This window comes from Callospermophilus lateralis, chromosome 2 (assembly GCF_048772815.1).
Source record: "Callospermophilus lateralis isolate mCalLat2 chromosome 2, mCalLat2.hap1, whole genome shotgun sequence".
Taxonomy (NCBI): domain Eukaryota; kingdom Metazoa; phylum Chordata; class Mammalia; order Rodentia; family Sciuridae; genus Callospermophilus; species Callospermophilus lateralis.
The window spans coordinates 157705237-157725834 of NC_135306.1; the positions used below are offsets into that span (position 1 = coordinate 157705237).

At 39.7% G+C, this 20598-nt stretch overlaps 1 pseudogene; it reads right to left on the reverse strand.

Annotated features, from left to right (window-relative positions):
• Positions 1-12787: 12787 nt before the first annotated feature.
• Positions 12788-17808, reverse strand: LOC143641142 (olfactory receptor 10A3-like; annotated as a pseudogene).
• Between the last annotated feature and the right edge of the window lie 2790 nt (positions 17809-20598).

Below are 20598 nucleotides of genomic sequence, written 5' to 3' on the forward strand. Positions count from 1 at the left end.
TATCTGTAAAACAGGGAATTGTGGGTTAATTCATGTAAACCACATAGAACAGTGGTTGGTACCAGAAAGTGCCCTGTGTGCTGCTATTCCTATTACTACCGTTCCTTCCCGTGGTCATCTACACATGTTTGTGCCTCATCTTAAAAGCCATACAAGTCTCAGCCTTAACATGCCAGGCCTCCACTCCACCTGTTGTACCTTCTGGGCCTTATTTCCTGAAAGAGCTGACCTTGTTCACTAGCTCACCCTTCACTTCCTGGGCCAGGTCAGCCCAGCCCGTGCTGCCAGGATGATGCTCTCATTAATGGCCAGAGCCAGCAGACATCTTCAGACTACTCTTTCTAAACTGGACACCCCCTCTGAAGCCAGAAGTAGCTGTCTCAGCACTTAACTCTCTGGGCTTCTCCTCTGCATGTACCTGGGTGCTGTGATCTGGGTTGCCTACATGGTTCCCATGATACCTCTCTCTACTCTACCCTGGCCACTTTCCATGGTGCTCAGGGCCTTGTGTTGCAGCTGCCCTCACCACTGAAAGTAGGCTGGCCATGTTGTTTGCAGGGTGTTTTCCATCCCCAGTGCAGTTGTCTCTTCTTTTTTTTTTTTTTTTTTTTTTTTTTTTTGCTACTCAGCATTGAACCCAGGGCCACTTTACCCCTGAGCTATATCCCCAGTCCTGCTACTTTTCATTGTAAATCAGGGACTCACTAAGTTGCTGAGGCTGGTCTCAAACCTGCCTTAGTGTCCCAAGACACTGGGATTACAGGTGTGTGCCACTGTGCCTGGATGGACAGAAGCATCCTTGATGCCCTAAAATATTTCTTACTTCGGGTGCATCTCAGTGGGAGAATGTGTGCTTAGCATGTGCAAGGCCCTGAATTCTTTAGCCCCAGCACAAAGAAAAAAGAAAACTGAATAAATGAGGGAACGAACAAACAGAAGAATCAACATTTGGGGATAGAAGGAAAGAGAGAAGCCTGGTGCCCTGATCCCTCAAGATAAGGGGAAGAAGGAGAGGCAGCAGGAAGTTGGGCAGAAAATGGGGCAAGAAGAAGATGCCGCTGGATTTTGGTCCTGTGGAGTGGGAGGGTGTTTGAGACACAGAATTGGAGCAGGAGCCTCAGGAGTGGAGCCAGTGAGACAGGCTGGTCTGGGTGCCTCAGAGCTGTTGGATTCTAGTTGTGTGTGATAGGGTTCCATGTGGGGGGAAGAAGGTATTCAAATTTACTGCTCAGTTCTTAGAAATTTATTAACTATCATTCCTTAAGCATTTTCTATACTTTATGTACAATCAGTATTTTCTATACATGATATATATCTAATCAAACATTCTTTCTCTAAGTTTAAAAATTCTTTGATTTTTTATTTTTTTTTATTTATTTTTTATTAATTTTTATTGTTGGTTGTTCAAAACATTACATAGTTCTTGATATATCATTTCTGCCATTAATGAATTTATTTCTTCTGGTACTAGGGATTGAACCCAGGGGTGCTTTAGCACCAAAGTTGCATCCCTAATCCTTACTATATTTTGTTTTGAGATAGGGTGTCACTAAATTGTTGAGGGCCTTGCTAACTTCTTGAGGCTGGCCTTGAACTTTCGATCCTCCAGCCTCAGAATCCCAAGTCCCTGGGATTCCAGGTGTGCACCACTGCACCTGGTGGTATACTCATTTCTTAAGTGCTGTGCAGGCCTTAAAGGAGGCAGAACCTAATAGAGGACAATGATTCATGTTGCTTTTTGGACATATTCCAGAGCTGTTCTGATGTGGAATCATCTTTCCTTCTGGTGAAGAGTGTTTGAAGATGAAAGTCTTCATGTGTAGGCCATCGGAGAGTTGGTGTAGATAGAAGTGCTGCTGGGCCACTTGTCATTATAACAGAGTATTTGCTACCTAAAGCTCATGAAGTTGGGGTGAAACTCAACCTGGTCTGGAAGGAGGAGGGGTCGAGGCTGACCAATGGACTCAGGGAAAAGAGAAAGTAGAATAAGGAAGAGGAGAAGCCAGTCAGTGTCCAGGGAAGGACATGACCTTTGAGCTTGACCTTTCCTGCTTTGTGTACTGAAGGTCTTCAGCTCAGATTTTCCTGGAAAATCTGATTTTTGACTAGGGAAATATGTCTGGGCATCCCTCGGTGCCACTGGCATCCCAGATAGTGAAATTCAATGAAGGTAGAATTTTAGACAAAATCGAGAGGCAAGAGAGTAAAGTGGTGACACCATCTTCGGATCAGTTGAGCAGAACAGCACTACAAAGATCTTAAAAGGTACCTACAAGAATGAGGTGAGAGGACAGGTGTGGCCAATAGAGACAGAGCAAGGATCCTGCAAAGGGAAGCACAAGGGGATGAGAGCCCTGAGAAGGTAGCAGAGGTGGGTGCTGGGTCAGCAGCATCTTGGAGAGCTGCTCAAAGTGGGTCGAGGGCGGTCACGCTTCCTAGGATCCTGAGAAGGCAGGAGGTCCTGAGTCACTCTTGGAGCCTTGCCACGGGCCCAGGTTGAGCCCTGGCTTAACTGCCCAACTTAGCAAGGGTCACTGGGAGATGCCTTGCCCAGTCCTGCTGATTCTGAGCTCCTGTTCCCTTCCTCATCTCCCTCCAGAACGATAACCCTTATAACCAGGGCTGCACAAGGAATTTCTACATCACTCTATGTGCATCCTTGGGACCCAAGTGAGTTGGTAAACTAAGGGCTCAAGTGGTGGACCCTGGGTTTGGTGGGGTGGGGTGAAGCTGGGTCTATTTCCCTGGTCCCTGTCCGCAGCTCCCTGGCTTTAACACTTCCTGTTTCTTTCCTTTGGAGTTTTCTCCAGGGCACTCTGGGAGTTTCTGGGAATTTCACTCTTCCTTGGTGTTGTAGGTTCTTGCCCCAAGAAATGTGGTAGAGGGGAATGGCAGCCTGGATAAGGCTCCTTGATGAGAGCCCTGGGCTCTGTGCTTTCCCAGCTGAGGGGTGAGTGAGGTCAGGGAGACCAGGCCAAGGTGGGTAGTGACTCCTTGCATTTGGCCTGTTGCCTCCCAGGTACATGTCCGAGGCTGTTTGCCTTCAGATGGAGCAGGACACCAACTGGAGGCCAACCTGACATCATAAAGAACTCCTTGGGCCCAGGTCTGCAACTCAGGCCCCCCCAAGGTAAGTCCGCACCTTTATACAAGGAAAGGAGTATCAGGTGAGCTTTGAAACATGGGGGTCATGGGTTGCACATGTGGTGGGGGAAGCCCCCGATGTTGGGCTGGCCCTGAAGCTGAAGCCCTTGGAGCCTAAGGAGTGAGATTATGGACCTGGAGGGTGCAGGGTCCAGGTCACAGGGCTTCAGAGCACCGGTCCCTGGATAGAGAAAGAGAAAAGACTGCACTGCTAACTAGCTGGTTGGCCCTGGGACAGTCCTTAACCTTCCTCAGCCATTAATGAGGTCTGAGACTAGTCCAGTAGCTTATCATGTGTTAAAGAAGATTCTTTATTTTTTCTTAAATTGGAAATTTTTACTCAGTCCCATGTGAAACAGATGGAATGGAGCATTAGGTGTGCAGTGGGCTGGGTAACACCCAGTGCCCCCCAATGGCCCTTGTAATGACTTGTGGTGCCAACCCTCTCCTTTTTCCTGCCTCCAGGAGCTGAGGGACTTGACTGTGAGCAGTGGGGTGGAGGTTAGGGAGAGCCCCAGGTACTGACTCTGTGTTTATCCTCCCATCAGCCCAGTGCTACAACATCCCACCAGGTGATGCCAGGATGTGAATGCTACACGGAGGTCTCTCGGGCCTGAGCACCCACTCAATCCCCTGTTGGGATGCCATGACCTCCACAGTTATCTAATCCTTATAAAATATATTTTTGTTTTTTTTTATTGCTTCTCTACCTGTTTATTCTACGTTCAGAGAAGTGCATTTCTCTGTGGGTGTGGGGAGGCTATGAGGGCTGGGAGGCTGGGACAGAGCCCTCCGGGAAGGGAAGAAGATCCTTGCTCTCTGGAGACCCAAGCTCAGGAACCAACACTGTCTGGCTTTTTTGACCTTGGGCAAGACACTTAGGATTTCTCTCATTCTTAAAATATGGCAACAGTACTAATCACAGTGGCTGACCTGCTTGGCTTCCTGGCAAGGGCTGGAGATTAGAGGAGAGAAAACTGACCATCCTGGATAATACCAAGTGCACCTCAAACTACTCCACAAAATAGAAATGGAACTTATTTTTTTTTAGTTTTAATTTTGTGTGCACATGTGTGTATTCTTTAGGATTGTGTGTGTGTGTGTGTGTGTGTGTGTGTTAGTGTGAGAGAGAGAGAGAGAGAGAGAGAAAGAGAGATTGATTGTGTGTGGTACTGAGGATCAAATCAAACCCAAAGATTTATGCATGGTAGGCAAGCGCTCCACCACTGAGTTACATCTCCAGCCCTTTTTCATTTTCAGACATGCTCTCATTAAATTGGCCAGGCTGGCCTCCAACTTGTGGTCCCCTTTCTCATCCTCCCCGATTGTCTCCCAAGTTACAGGAGTTAACTGCCATGACTATTTCAGGGTTTTCTATATGCAAGATCTTTTCAACTGCAAGTGATTTCTTCTTTCTTTCTCACTTGGAGATTAAATATTTTTCTTGCCTCATTTCTGGGGCTAAAACATTTAATAAATATAAGATTTTTCATAAATGTCCTTCATAAGGTTGAAGAAATTACCTTTTATCTCTGTGTGTGTCCTTTTTAATTAGGGAAAGGTATTAGATTTTGTCAAATGCTTTTTCTGCACCCAATGATCATGTATGATATTTTTCTTCCACTATTAATGTGGTGTACTACAAATTGATATTTTCTCCAAGTTTTAGTGTTTAATAATTAATAGCTTGACAGTGTTTAATAATTAGTATCTTGACTAACCAGGTCCAAGACACAAGCATACACTATGTTCAAGAAACTGGGGGGAAATTACTCTATGAACTAACTACATAGTATGTGATAAGAATGAGCATTATAATATAAAACCTTTCAACACATAGTAGTTAGCTGCAGGAAACCATTTTTAGCTTAGGAAAATGGTATTCCAAATTTCAGTGTAAACTACTAGCAAACTTCAATTCCTTGGTGTGGCAACTATCATTTCTGTTTTTAAACTCTTTCACCCCACCCTGAGTTATAAGGTCTGGAGTGGTTTTTTCCCAATCACAAGTGTGATTACCAATATTGTCCATCCTTACAATGATCTGATGAGACACGGTCTGACATGTATCTTGCATTCATTGCAAGAGCACCACCAAGGTGATCCTGCATGATGCTGGAGTCAGTCTTGGCCATCTCCCCAGTTTCCCGTTTGGTAATGATGTCTCAGACTACCACCTGTAAAACATTTTTTGGGGGGAATGTACTAGGGATTTAACAAGGGGATGATTTATCACTGAGATTTGTCCCCAGTCCTATTTATTTTTTATTGAGGCTCAGGGTCTCACTAAGTTGCTGAGGACCTGACTAAGTTGCTGAGCCTGGCCTCAAAATTATGGTCTTCCTGTCTCAGCCTCCAGAGTTGCTGGAATTTTAGACACGTGCCAACGTGCCCAACTATACTCTACTTTTAAATGTTGAATCATTTTTGAATTTCTTGGATAAATCCCAGTGGCAATGATACATAATATTTTTAATATGCTGCTGAATTTAGGTTGTTAAGTTTTTTTAAATATTTATTTTTGAGTTGTAGTTCAACACAATACCTTTATTTCATTAATTTATTTTTATGTGATACTGAGGATCGAACCTAAGGCCACGCACATGCTAGGCAAGCACTGTAATGCTGAGCCACAATCGCAGCCGCAGTTGTTAGGATTTTTGAAAAATATTTCTGTATTTAATACTCATAAAGGGTATTAGTCTTAATTTTCCCCTTTGATGTCTTTTTGGCTTTAGTATCAGGGTAATATTGGTCCTGTAAAGTAAGGTGGGAATTGTTCCTTTCTCTTCTACTTCTTGGTAGAGTTTGAGAAGGAGTAGTGTCTATTTAAAGTTTTGGTAGAATTTACCAGGAAACCCATAGTTTTCTTTAGAAGAGCCTACTAGCTTTTCAATCTTGTTGATTTTCCCCTTTACTACCTTTAGCTGTTTTAGACTATATTCTATTTAGTTATTGGTTTTTAAGAATTTAAGTGCAATTCTAGTATCAGTTCTATTGACATTATGAAATACTGCCTCTTGCAAGAATTTCACTTTGTAATATATTTTCATTGCAAAAATATTTTTTGTTGCACCTGAGATTGGTGGGAAAGGAAGATGCTAGTGTGTTGTTGTTTTGCTTTGTTTCTTTGTTATTAATAATTTGGGGTTTTTTTAGATTTACACTTCAGTAGTGTATTTTGACATATTATACATACATAGAGTATAACTCCCCATTCTGTTAGTTGCACATGATGTGTAGTTTCACTGGTGGTGTGTTTATATATGAACATTGGAAAGTCATGTCCAATTCATTCCACAGTCTTTCCCATTCCCATTCTCTCTCTCTTCCCTTCATTATCCTTTCTGTGTTAGCACAAAGTGCAATGAACTTCTATTCTTCCCTCCCTTACCCCTCTTATTGTGTATTAGCATCTGTATATCAGAGGGAACATTCAGCCTTAGGTTTTCTGGGATTGGTTTATTGTACTTTTGCTTTCAAAAAAAAGTTATATTTTTAAATTGTAGATGGACACAATACCCTTATTTTATTTTTTTAAATGAAGTGGTGATGATCAAACCCAGTGCCTCACTCATACTAGACAGTGCTCTGCCACTGAACTACAGCTCCAGCCCCTTGCTTTGTTTTTTTGAGATGGGGTTTTACTATACTGTTCTGGCTGGCCTCGAACTTGTGGTCTTCCTGCCTGAGCTACTGAGTAGCTGGGATTACAGGCCTATGCCACCATGCTTGGCTCAAGATGCCAGTTTTAAATGAAAGAAGATGTTTGAGTTCATAAGTAAATATTTTTGTGTTATGGTTTGTATGTGTGTGGGGGGGGTGGTTTAATGTGGTACTGGGGATCCAACCCATGGCCTACCTCACATGTGCTAGGTAGGCAAGCGCTTTACCACTTATGTATGACACCAGTCCTCATATGGGGTTTTGTTTACTACATAACATCATAACTCTATGGATTCAGATGATAACAACCAAGAATTCAAAAAACTTTTTGTATTTAAACTATAAAAAAATTCAAAATACATGGTGCTAAAATCAATAGATTAATGAAACAAAATGTCCACACACAGACTCTAGAGATCAACATGCAGGATGTTTACAGGGAATGATTTGGGGATAAACACCCCTAGAAGGAAGGGGAGGGGAGGAGAAGATGCAAGACTGAGCTAAGGGGGGTCACCTGAGGTAGGGGCCAAACAAAAGCTCAGCAAACCCGAAGGTCACGTGGCCCTTCAAAGTTGTCCTGCTTTGGGGTACAGTGGCTGGGCCTGTATGCCTGTAGTGACCACTCCTTGGATACAATCTGACCCTGGACGAAGGGGTGGCAGGACCCAGATTTGGGGCTATCTCCTACCCACACTCCAGCAGCTGTGTGGGTAAGTTCTTCATTCTGGAGGAGAATCTGGGAGGCACCTCACAGGGTCCACTCCGCAGATCTGAGTGTATATGAAGAACTCAGTGTCTGTTTAAGTGTTGGTCATGAATCCAGGAAATGAAATCTACTTGATAAGTAATGCTGGAAACATTGTAACCATGGGGAACACACATGGATTAGACTGTTATCTCATCTTACCCGACATTAATTTCAGCTAGATTAAAGAATTGAAAGAAAAAAAACAATATACCTAATACTTATCAGCTTGAAGGAGAGGGAAACAGAAGTAAACTTAGATGATGCCAATAAAATGATTCAAAGATTTGATCACATAAAACAAACATTTTGCATTCAAAATTTTACACAAAATTAAAAGGCAAACAAAACTGAGAACATGTTTGCAATAAACACATTGAAAACATTAACATGTATTCATTTATATTTGATTGGTTCTTTATGTCATCCTATCCTTCCCTTCCCCTCTCCTTTATTTTTACCCCACCCTCTGCATTTGACAGAAATCATTTGACCTTTGAATTTCTGAGTTTGGATTTTTTCACTTAGCATGATATTCTCCATTACCGTTCATTTACTGACAAATGCCATAATTTTGTTCTTTTTTAAAAGTGATCCTGCAACTAAAAAAGAAACCCAATACTTAGGTCAAAACTACAATGAGCTACCACTTCACACCCACTAGGATGGCTATTATCAAACAACCAACCAACCAACACCAGCACCACCAAACAAAAAGTGTTATCAACTGTGTGGAGAAATTGGATCCCTCATGCATAATTGATGGGAATAAGAAATGGTACACTTACCATGGAAAACATTATGGCAATTCCTCAAAGAATTCAGCAGGTAATTCCTATATGATCCAGCAATTCCACTCCTGCAGATAGATCTGAAAGCATTAAAGCAATGACTTGAACAGGTATTTGCATATCAATATTCACAGCAACATTATTTATAGTAACCAAAACATAGAAGCAACTGCAATGTTCATTGGCAGATGAATGGATAATAAAATATGACATAGAGTGGAATATTATTTATTCATCTATATAGAATGGACTATAATCCAGCTTTAAAAGAAATGAATTCTAACTTATGCTCCGATATGGACAAAACTTGAAAATACTATTATACTAATGAAATAAACTGAACCCAAAAGGATAGCTTGTATGATTTATCCATATATCTGAGATCCCTAGTATAGTCACACAAAGACAGGAAGTAGAGCAGCGGGGTGGAGAGAAGGAGGAGGAGGTGATGGATGGGCACAGAGTTTCTCTTTGAGGTGATGAAAAAGTTCTGGAGGTGGATGGTGGTGATGGTTACCTAAAAAGGGGAAGGTACTTTATGCTGAAGAATCAGTCACTTATAAATGGTTAAAGTGGTAAATTCTATGTTAGGTATGTTTACCATGATAAGAAAAGAAAATCCCAGCACATCCACACCAAACTGTGTCCAATCTTGCTTCTAACTTGTGATCCTCCTGCCTCAGCCTCCTTAGTTGCTGGGATTACAGGTGTGCACCACCATGCCTGGCCATTAAAATTTTTAAATAATTTTTTTAAAAAGAAAGGAATAAAATAAAGAAAAGGAACAGAAAAAAAAAAACAAAGTAAAACATTAAAGCACAGTCCAGGACAAGGATCCTATAGGTGACTGAGTTCCTGTGATCCCAGAAGAAAAGCCAGGTTTCCCAGGATCACCATCAGTCACTGGGACAGTGAGCACACTCTGAAGAGCAAGTGGTGGAAACCAAAGCAATGTTAAGGTAGAAGTAGAAAGCAAGGGCAGCAGACAATGGATGTGCATTTAAGGCTGTTGGTAAAACTCTAATCTATTTTCTGTTCTTTTCTTGCTCCTGGCACAAAGGAAAAACATTTATTAGCCCCTTGGATTTAGAAGTTGTTACTGCTTCTCCTGATGTGGCAAGAGGAAGAAGCCTGGCTTTGAGAAGAAGGTGGGCACGTCAGATTAGAGTAGCTTGCATTTCTGGGTCCCTGCATCAAGGACAGTTGCTCTAAGGAGTCACTTTAGTCTGTAGAAGACTTTGCCTAAATGAAGAAAGATTTGGGGCATTTCTGTGCTCAATTTGGGGCTGTTTATCATGGCAGCATAACCCAGCCTATTCTAACTAATGCAGATGGAGCCTTGCTGAGAGGATCAATAGGATGAAGAGGGGCTTTTTAAAAAAAAAAAAAAAAACTAACCATGCAAGAATGAAAACAACCTTCCTAGTTATCATTTCTACCTATCCATTTGTTCTTTTTCCCTGAGAGAAGCCACTTGAATGTCACACTCCCTGGGAGAGGCATTCTTAAGTACAGGAAATGCTTGAAAAATTTTATGTACTGAGAATGATCCCAAAGAGATGGAGAAGAGGACTTGCCTGGTCATTCATATTTAACAGATGACAGCAGGTACGCAATTCCCAACAAAGAGGAAAGTTTACTTTGCCTTAAGAAGAGAGACATTTCTTTCTTGGTGTCTTAGTCCATTTTGTGCTTCTATAACAGAATCCCTGACATGGGTAATTCATAAAGAACAGACATTTGTTACATTTCTAGAGGATGAAAGTTCAAGGTCAAGGAGTCCTTATTTTGCTAGGCCCTTCCTGCTGTGCCATCCCACAGTGAATATGACATAGAAAGTGGAAGAAAAAGATCAAGAGAGGAATAGGGTTGAAGAGAATGTACTTCTGTGATACTCAAGCAAATAACACATCCTCCACATATTCTCTGCTTGTTTGGCTCTTTCTGTTTTCTGTTTTCTTTCTGTTTCTTTTTCTGTCCATCACTCCTCCAGCCTAGTCCTAGAAAGTTGCTCAGGCTGAGTGGAGAATGGGTCTCCCTAGGGGCTGGGGTGAGGACAGGTGAAGGGACCTTCCTGTGTCCTTTTCTCTCTCCCTAAGCCTCATCTTAAAATAGACAGATGAGTACCAGGGCTGTCTCTCCCATACCTACCTCCAGGACTCATGCCTGGGCTCCATGCACACAGGGTGGGGGTCTTGTCAGGTACTGCTGCTCCCTGCGTGAGCTGCAACTTAGACACAGTCTGTTCTAAGGAAATAGGAAGAGTGCATAATGAAACAGAATGATAGACAAAATCCCTGACAGAGCTCTCTCTCCTTCTTTCTCTCCCTGTTACCCTCTCCTTGTTTTTCCCTCTCTTATATATTCTGTTCTTTCATTACGGCTTTGCCTCTATACTTTTTAATATCCCTCAAAAGACATTTCCTTATTTACTCCCTTTTTCTCTACTTCATTCTGACTTTTCACACCAGCTGTCTTGGAATGTTGGATCAGACCTCAGGTGAACCAATTCTGAGGGAGAAATGAGCTCCATTGTATCCTCAGTACTTGAAACAGTATTTATCCTACCACTGCTACTCAATAAACATTTGCTGAATAAATAAAAAAGGAATGAGGGGAAAATAATAATTTAGTCTAGGTTAACTATCATAAACCAAAAGAACAATGTAGATATTTCATGAGTAGAAGTAGGAATGGCTTATCCCCAAATAACAAGTGCAAATTATAAGAAACCCTACATGTAGCAGAATCTGTAAGCCTAATCTTAATTAATATCACACTACCAATTTTATTCAAATTATACTTTAGTAGTCATGATAATTTGAATAACATTGAATATTCAATACTAAATCAATATGTTGAAACTTAATTGGAATATATCCTCACTACTTTCCCCATTTGATATGATTGTTATGCTCAAGTTATGTTTTCTTTTCCTTCACAGCTATGATGCACAATAAACTACAAACAAAATAAAAAGTACTAGCAAGGTGCAATGACACATGCCTGTAATCCTACTGGCTTGGGAGGCTGAGACCAGAGGAAGACAACTTCAAAGCCAGCCTCAGCAAATTAGCAAGCCTCCGAGCAACTCAGCAATGCCTATCTATAAATAAAATATAAAGGAGGGATGGTGCTGAGGCTGGTGCTCAGTGATTAAGTGCCCCTGGGTTCAATGCCTGTTTTTTATATCTAGATATATATCTGTATATCTATCTCTATATATACAGAACATTAGGACAAAGTATGAAATGTTCCAGATTTTGCACCTGTGAAATTATTCTCTCTGAAAAGTTCACACTGTAAGTCAGGAAATGCAAGGACTCTAGAAAATAGGCATAACTCATGAATCATATTATTTTCCCAAAATAAATAATAAAAAACCACTAGCTGGAGCTGGAGCTATGACCCAGCAGTAGCCTGACATGTGTGAGGCACTGGGTTCGGTTCTTAGCACTGCATATAAATAAATAAAATAAAGGTCTGTCACAACTAAAAAGCAAAACAAAACTGTTTATAAACAATTTGAGGGCATTTTGTCCTAAAAAGGAAGATATGAAAAAAGTCTCTAAAGTAGTGGCCACAAGTGAAAACAATACTTAATATTACCACATGAGAATCCAGAAAATATATGCATTGTTGCATAAATATATAAATACCAAGAGAAATACAGTTTTGGATGATCCCAGTATGAGTCCATGAAGTAGAACTCATTTCATCCTGTAAACAATAATTCATTTTCTTACTGACTCCTTGAAAAGATTTTTCTCTCCAGAAAAAAAAAAAATCACACCCACTATCTGTTGGTCTCTTGAGGTTATAGCTGTTAGTGAATTTCAGTGAGCCTTCAGGTCAGTCAGAATTAGTTAAAAGCATTTAAAGAAGTAACTCTACAATAACAATTAGAATATATAAACAAGGGAAGGGTGTAGAGAACAGTGGTTGTGCACATGCTTAGCATATGCAAGGCTTCCAGTTGGATCTCAACCAGCACACACACACACATACACACACACACACACACACACGCACACACACACACACACACGTTTATGTGTAAATATCATTCATTCTACCAGAATGAGCTTTGAGAAAATGACCATATCAAAATACAAGCATCAATACATAGAAACCGATTGAACTAGATATTTATTGAAGCATAATCTTAGTTACAATAGTCTGATAATAACCTGGATGCCCATAATAGGGAAATGCATGACTAGACTGTTGTATCATGTGCTAAGGAAACTTAGTATCTCTTCAAAACAGATGATAACACTACAGTATTAAAAGAGAAGAATCTCCTGATACATTTCAAACTCAAGGAATCCAACAATGTGAACTCATTAATATCAAGAAATGGCATCTGTTTTCATCATTTATCAAATTCAAACAGAGTTCTGTTGAGTAATAAGCAAATATATAGCGTCTCAACAAGTCAAACTATGTGTAAAACCACTGCTCTCCACCATAATTTCACCAAAGTCTTTTCATCTCATGGTTTCGCAGGCTATAGATAAGGGGATTCAGCAGGGGTGTGAGCAATGTGTAAGCCAAAGACATCAGTTTCTTGGTTACTGGTGAGTAGCTGGATTTGGGCTGTAAATAAGTCATACTGGCTGTGCCATAGAAGAGGATGACTGATGTGACATGAGAGGCACAGGTGGAAAAGGACTTTTGCCTCCCAGTTGATGGCATCTTCAGGATGGCAAAGACAATTCTAAGATAAGACAAGAGTATCAACAAGAAAGGAAGCAATATAATCAAAATGGTGCCTTTGAAGGCATAGATTTCAAACAAGGAAATTCTCTCAGATCTGCACATACCAGTTCCAGCACTGCTGGGGTTTCACAAGATATATGATTAATTACATTAGGGCCACAAAAGGGAAAACTGAATACCCATGAGGTCTGCAGAGTATCCACCATGATCCCTGAGACCCATGAGAACATGACTAATTTCAAAAACACCCTCTTGTTCATAATCATGGGGTAGGTCAGAGGATGGCAGATGGCAGCAAATCGGTCATAAGCCATTGCCCCTAGGAGAAAACATTCATTCACACCAAAAAGAAGGATGAAATACATCTGTGCAAAACATCCCACAAAAGAAATTGTAGTTTTCTCAATAGTCAGGACCACCAGCATTTCAGGCATGATGGTTGCACTGAAACTCACTTTTACCACAGATAAGTTCTGCAGGAACTGGTACATGGGGATGTGGAGAGTCTCGTCCAGCAAGATGGCGGCTGTGATGATGGCATTTCCCATCAGGGTCACCAGATAAATAACCAAGAAAACCCCAAAGATCTCGTCTTGGAGTTCAGGAAAGTCAGAGAAGCCCAAGAGGATGAATTCAACAACAGAGCTTTGATTTTGTCTTTTGATTGCAGTACAGAAGCCCTATTTTGTTTCTGCAGACATAATCAAAGAATAAAGTCACACTCCAAAGGCTGAGAATAGCAGCCTGAATTCTGTATAGAAATTCTAGCAGAGGATAAAACGAGGAAAACATCTTCCAAAAAACTGAGGTTGAAACATTTAGGGAAAGGCAAAATACTAACATTAGTGACTATTTCTAATATAAAAGGAAACCTGAAGAATTCTTATTTAGAAATTTGGTCTTCAAGTGCAAAGTGCTATCAAGTTCCAGTGCAACATATACACTATGTAGTTTTAAACTAAACATACCCTAAAGTAAATATAGATATTTTCTAACTCTGGTTCTAATCCCATATTATTACCACAGGTATTTTTCATTTTATTCAACTTATGTATATATAAAAATGGAAAGATAGGAAATATAGTATAAAAAAGTAGATAAATGGAAAAAAGCTAATCAAATTTTTATAATAATTCGGTAATAGTGAATTTTATGTAAATTTATGTAAATATTCATTAGATTCAAAACCAATAAACTTTGTGTGACATTTAAGAATGACAACATTCCACAAGAATTCTCAGGGAAGGTTGTATTCAAATGCACCTCTCTCAGAAAACAACACTAGACCATGTGAATCGGCTACAGGCGTATTGATTTCTGGTCAATTCTATTTGGGATTTACTGGGATATGAAATTTTTAGCCCCAGAGATTCAAGATCATTCTTTCTGACCATGATGATTTGAAGACAAACCCACTTTTTGGTCAATCTGGAGTTGAAATTTCAAAGTTTCCACTCTCTCCCACTCTCTCTCTTCTCTCACACCAATCTCCTCATCAAGTGATTCATGGGCTCATTAATTATTCAACAAGCTCTGATGGACCTACCATTTTCTATACTCTGCATCATAAGCAGAAACCTAAACACACTAGCTAAAATAACTGTGACCCTCACCAGTAAACTACAAAAAATAGTGTCCCAAAACTCTCTATCTTTACCCCTTATACAATGCTCTGTATTTTTCCATTTTTACCAAGTCACATTACGTATACTTTTATTCAAATCATTCCCACAGCAGTATAATCCCAGGGGCAAAGATTTTGTTTGCTTCTTTGATATCTAAACAATGACCACAACAATCTCCAGTTTATTACACATTTTAAAACAATAATTTTAAACAAATAAATGGAATATATTAGGAAAATTAGACTCTAAAGAATAGTGTTAAAGCAAAGTGAAACCAGTACACAGCACAATTGAAAACCAACTGGCAAGTAATAATGGGGGATTTAGACAATTTAAATGAGGGAAAGATTACATGTGGATGGGAAAATGGAGATGACAACCACAGTCACAGGATGCCATGAGTGGAAGGGGCAGTAGGTGGGAGGAGGAAGGCACAGAGCAGGACACACTTGCTCATGGCAAAGGTCCTTGATGACAATACAACTAGAATAGAGCCTACTGTATCTTCTGTGATGTTCTGAAAACCAGATGAAATTCAGGAAGTAGCTGAAAGAGCCAGCAGGACAGAGGATCCCAGCGAGATGAAGATGAATGATATCCTAAGTGCAGATCTGTAGGGCATTAGCAACAGTAAAAGGCAAATTGCTTTTTCCTGAGTTGGACCTTAGTCACATATTCAAATCAAATGCCTGTGCAAATCACGAAAATTTACATGTTTTTTCAATAACAAAAACCCTTAAAAAACTGTAAAATATACTCTGAAGGACCAGATAATCAAAACTCATTTTTAATGGCAGTAATAATAATAATAAGCAAAATGCAGACTTAGTTCCAAATATTTGAAGTGGATAGATTTTAACATTTCCAAAATTTAGAGCATTGTTTTAAAAATTGGAAACCTTTGTAATACCAATTAAAAGTATCTTTTGATTAAAATATGTATAAAAATAGAGTAAGATAACTATGGTTCACAACAGCTAATTGCACAATTCAAAAATGTAGTAGGATTTTAAATGTGCCCACACAAAGAAATGAGAAACATCTGAGGTTATAGAAATGCCAATTGAGTTTATCTGATCATTAAATATCATGTGTATGCATTGGAATGGCACAGAATATATCATGAATATATGAAATTACTATGTGTCAATTACAAACAAGACATATACTTAAATAATAAAGAACAACAACAAAAAACCTATTCTGTGGTCACAAATGATCACAAATGCTACTCCCGCTTTTTATTTGCTCATTAGTTTATGCAAAGTCTTCATGATTGCAATTATGATCTGCACTTTTCTGTTAAAAAAAAAAACAAAAAAGAAACTGAATAATCAAACCAATAAGTCTGCTTCAAACATTTCAGCTTTGCCTACTGAGCCCTAAGCACTGAAGTATGTCTTCAACAGCATCACCAGCCCTCACTGAGAACTCTCAATGAAAATAACCACTAACAGGCACACAAAAAGATACTGCACTGTCTTACCCATTGACTCTGACTGTCATTTGCCTGCTACTTTAACAGCACTCTCACCGCTGATCAAAAGACCCCTGTTCATATATGCAATTTATTGATTCAGTGCACTGATTTTTGACTTCCTATGACATAGATTCATGTGTCCCAGAAAATCCCTTTGGAGAGAACTTGGAATGCTTCCCACAAACCTTCTCATATTTTGTATGAGAGCTACAGAGACTTGAACCTGGTCTCTCAGGGAAGAAAGCTCAAGAGAACACACATGGAGCGCCAGCCCTCCATGCGTCCACAGGGATTGAAGGCCTCCTACACATGAGACTCGACTCTAATGCAACGTCTCCCAGTAGGAGTTTTGTGAAATCAGAGGGTGAATGAATGTTGTAAACAGGGAAAGAAGGGAGGAGTCCACAGAGGTGTGAGCAAAAGCAGGTGGCAGGTGGAGAATTCCACTGGACAGAATGCACAGTTTGGGCAATGGTGGGAATTAAGTAAAGGCAAGAGGATTGAAGCCTCTGAGATTTAAGTCTGGATATCCCTGAGCCCTGAACTTGCATATTTTCCAGAAGAAATACAGAGTCACTGACATTTTTGAGAAAAAGTGTCATTACATATTGTTGACTTCAGGCATAGAACTTCCTGATTTGGAGTCAAAAGTTCTGGATGGTTTATAGGACCTGGAGCACATCACTGAATTTCTCTGCTTCTATTACTTTCTATGTAAAAGAAAAGCATTATTATTAATCTCACAGGGTATATATGAGGATCAGGGATTCTTGGCTCAGTGTAAAGTGGCTAGAATAGTGAAGGGGACATGATATCAATTGCAGAGTTCTCTAGTCAGTACCTGAAATTCAGAGAAATTTGGCTATTTAATCAAAGATAGAGCTAGAGCTGGAAAAAAATCTAAGGCCTTGATACATGGTATGAGGATGTTGGTTGGATGCCTACAAAGATTTTGTTTTCTAAGACTTCTCTGACCATTCTGACACTGCAACAGTAACCAACCTCTTACAATTGAGAGCAATAAGACAATAGCATAGGTGTGCCATCGGGTTTGGAGAGAACTAGAAGGGTACCTCACTCATCTTATCTCCTTTATGCCAAGCCTATAAAAAGGGGGTCCATCACAGCATTGCACAGTTAGAGAAACACTGAAGGGGACTAAACAACAAAGGAACTACGCCCGTAAAGACCTGCATGATCTGGTCACCCTGTACCAATAAGGACAGGGGAAAAGTCATGGAACTGAATATGAGGGTGTGGATGAGGAGGTTGGTAATGCTACAAGATAAAGGAGAATTTACTGTCTTGGTCCTGAAAGAAAAGACAGAAAATCTGGCAGCCACAAGGCCTAGGGTTAAGACCTACTGAGTTTATATAGAGTGTGAAGGTCCTGGCATCCCAGGTTAACATTCAACCATGTAGCTAGAGACTCAGTTATTGATTTTAACCAGCCTCTCTCAGCAGCTACTCCCCTTGCTGGCATGCTGCCCATAAGAACTCTCTGTTTAAATACTTTGATGGGTGTTTAGTGTCCACTCACACATTCACTAATCTCTTCTAATGAAAAGTCAGCTTTTAGTTTGAGTCACCGCAATCTGACCTGATATTGTCAATTCATACCTTCTTCTCCATCTGGAATGTTTGTCCCTTGATGTTTCAGCTGGATAATAGCAACAGCCATAGCAACAGAGAAGAAAGTTATCCTTTAGCCCAAACTACATGGTCACCATTTACCAAGAACTCTTCAATTTACTGTCTCGTGAGAAACACATTAGAAACCAAAAATCAGTTGCCCTTTTCTTATTAAGAAAGAAAGCATTGATAAGCACAAACTCTGTCTCAGGCACTGTGTTAGGCAGGTGGGGCACAGTGGTAGACAGATTTTTTTTAGTCACTGTTATCAGTGACTTCACTGTCTACTTATCAAATGAGGCCTTCCAGCATTACACAGATCACATTTAAATGCTTGAGAAAGACTCAAGATATAAGTGTCCTATAAAGGCAAAGGGTGGTGTTTTGATCTACAAAAAGGCAGCTATAAATGTGGGACTGCAGATCCCACATCAAAACTTATGTGCTGTTTCCTTCTTCTACTGTCTCTTCCACTTCCCACGGTTAAGCAAGAGTGGGGACAGGTAAAACTCTAGACATAAGGAAAATGGCCTGCAATCAGAATGAAGATTTAAAAAAAAAAAAGCAGATTTTGTGCCAAGAATACTAACTATATATTAATAGTAAATTTCAGGCTTATTCCTGGACTTTATCCTGCTCAGCTAATAGTGCCTACACTTTCCCTTCCTTCTATCACATGGAAAATACCTCTGTTTATTGTCCTAGCAACCATTACAAGGTACATTTAGGGAAAAGGAAAGTGCATTATGTTTCATAAAATAAAATTAAAATAAAAGGGTATGGAGTAAGGTCCAGGAGTTCAGAGAAAACATGAAATGGGTGGTTGAGAGGAAATCAAGGAAGGCCATCTTCAGCAGATGACATTTTAAGGAAATCTGAAGAAACAGCAAGAATTATCCAGCTGAAACATCAAGGGACAAACGTTCCAGATGGAGAAGAAGATATTAACTGACAACTTCAGGTCAGAATGAGATGACTCAAACTAAAAGCTGACTTTTCATTAGAAGAGATTAATCAATGTGTGAGTGGACACTAAACACCTATCAAAGTATTTAAACAGAGAGTCGTTATAGATTTATGTTTTCAAAATCCACTTATTTCTTATTTGTGTTGATTGTGTTTGAAAATTTTAGGCCGACTTCAAAACCCACACAGCAGGATTTCCAGAATTGGTCTCACTAAAAGGCATGAGATTTAAGTTAATGTTGCCAGAATTACTGGTATTAAGAGTAGAAACTTAAAAAGAGTCCTTATCTCAATGTTACCAAAAATAAAAGACAGAGATAAGCCCAACCAGCTTCAAAGGACTCTCTGTTTCAATATTTTGTTTAGTAATGGGTGTTTAGTGTCCATTCACACAGATGATTGTTTTTAATCTCTTCTAATTCTTGACACAATTGCCCAAAACCTATGTTGAAGAAACAATAAGCCTTTTTAATAAATGGTGCTTGAAAAACTGGATATCCACATGTAAAAGGTTCAATCTGGATCCCTCTTTCTCACTCTACACAAATCAATTCAAATTGGATCAAAGACCTAGGAATAAGACTAGAAGTCATGCAACTGCTAGAGGAGGACATAGGACAGACTCTAACCTATAGGTGCAGGCAACAACTTCCCCAGAGGACTCCTAGAGCTCAGGAAGTAATGCCAATACGCAAGAAAAGGAATGACACCAAACAAAAAAGTTACACAGCGAAGGAAACAACAGCAGGAAGAGAAACCTTCAGAATGGGAGGAAAAAATCTTTGCCAACTCTCCTGACAGAGGATTAATTTCCAGAATATATAAAGAACTCAAAAGACTCAACACCATACAAACAAGTAACTGATTCAGTAAATGGGAAAATGAACTTAACTGACCCTCCTCCAGAGAAGTATAAATGGAAATTGTATGAAAAATGTTCAACATCTTTACACATAAGGGGAATGAAAACCAAAACGACGTTGAAATTCCATCTTAAATAAAATAACAATAAATTTTTGCAAAGGTGTGAGGGAAAATCCACTGTTGGTAGAAAAATAAATTAGTACAGGCACTATAGAAATCAGGATGAAAGTTCTTCAAAAAACTAAACAGGGAACTACCATTATATCCACGCCTTTGTATCTATTCAAAAGAATTACAGACAGCATATTTTAGATACATGCCTTCCCATGTTTATACCAGCACAATTCACAATAGCCAAATTGTAGAATCAGTCTAGGTGTCTGTCAACAGATAATGGATAAAGAAAATGGGGTATATGTACATAATGGAGTTTCATTCAACCATCAGAAAGGAAGAGATTATGTTATTTGAAAGAAAATGGATGGAATTGAAAAGGATTAGGTTAAGAAAAATAATCCAGACTCAAAAAGAAAAGTGCTATATGCTTTCTCTCATATGTGGAAGCAAGAGAGGAAAAAGAAACAGGGAAGGACCTCATGAAACTAGAAGGGAGCTAAATAAGGTAAGAGAAAGGGGTTCAGAGGAAGGGAGGAGTGGAGGGTAAGGGGAGGTACTGGAGAATTAAATTGATCAAATCATGTTATATACATGTACTAATATGCCACAATAAAAGTCACCATTTGGTATTATTAACATGCACCCAAAACAAATGATAGAAACGTTATTGTACTTCCCAAGATTGTTGAGATTAATTTTAAAATAAATAAATAATTCATTTCTAGAGAGAGAAGAGGGGAGGGGAGGGAGGAGGGGGGATAGTAGAGGATAGGAAAGGCACAGAATACAACAGACTCCAGAATGGCAATATGTAAATCAATGGTTGTGCAACTGAAGTGATTC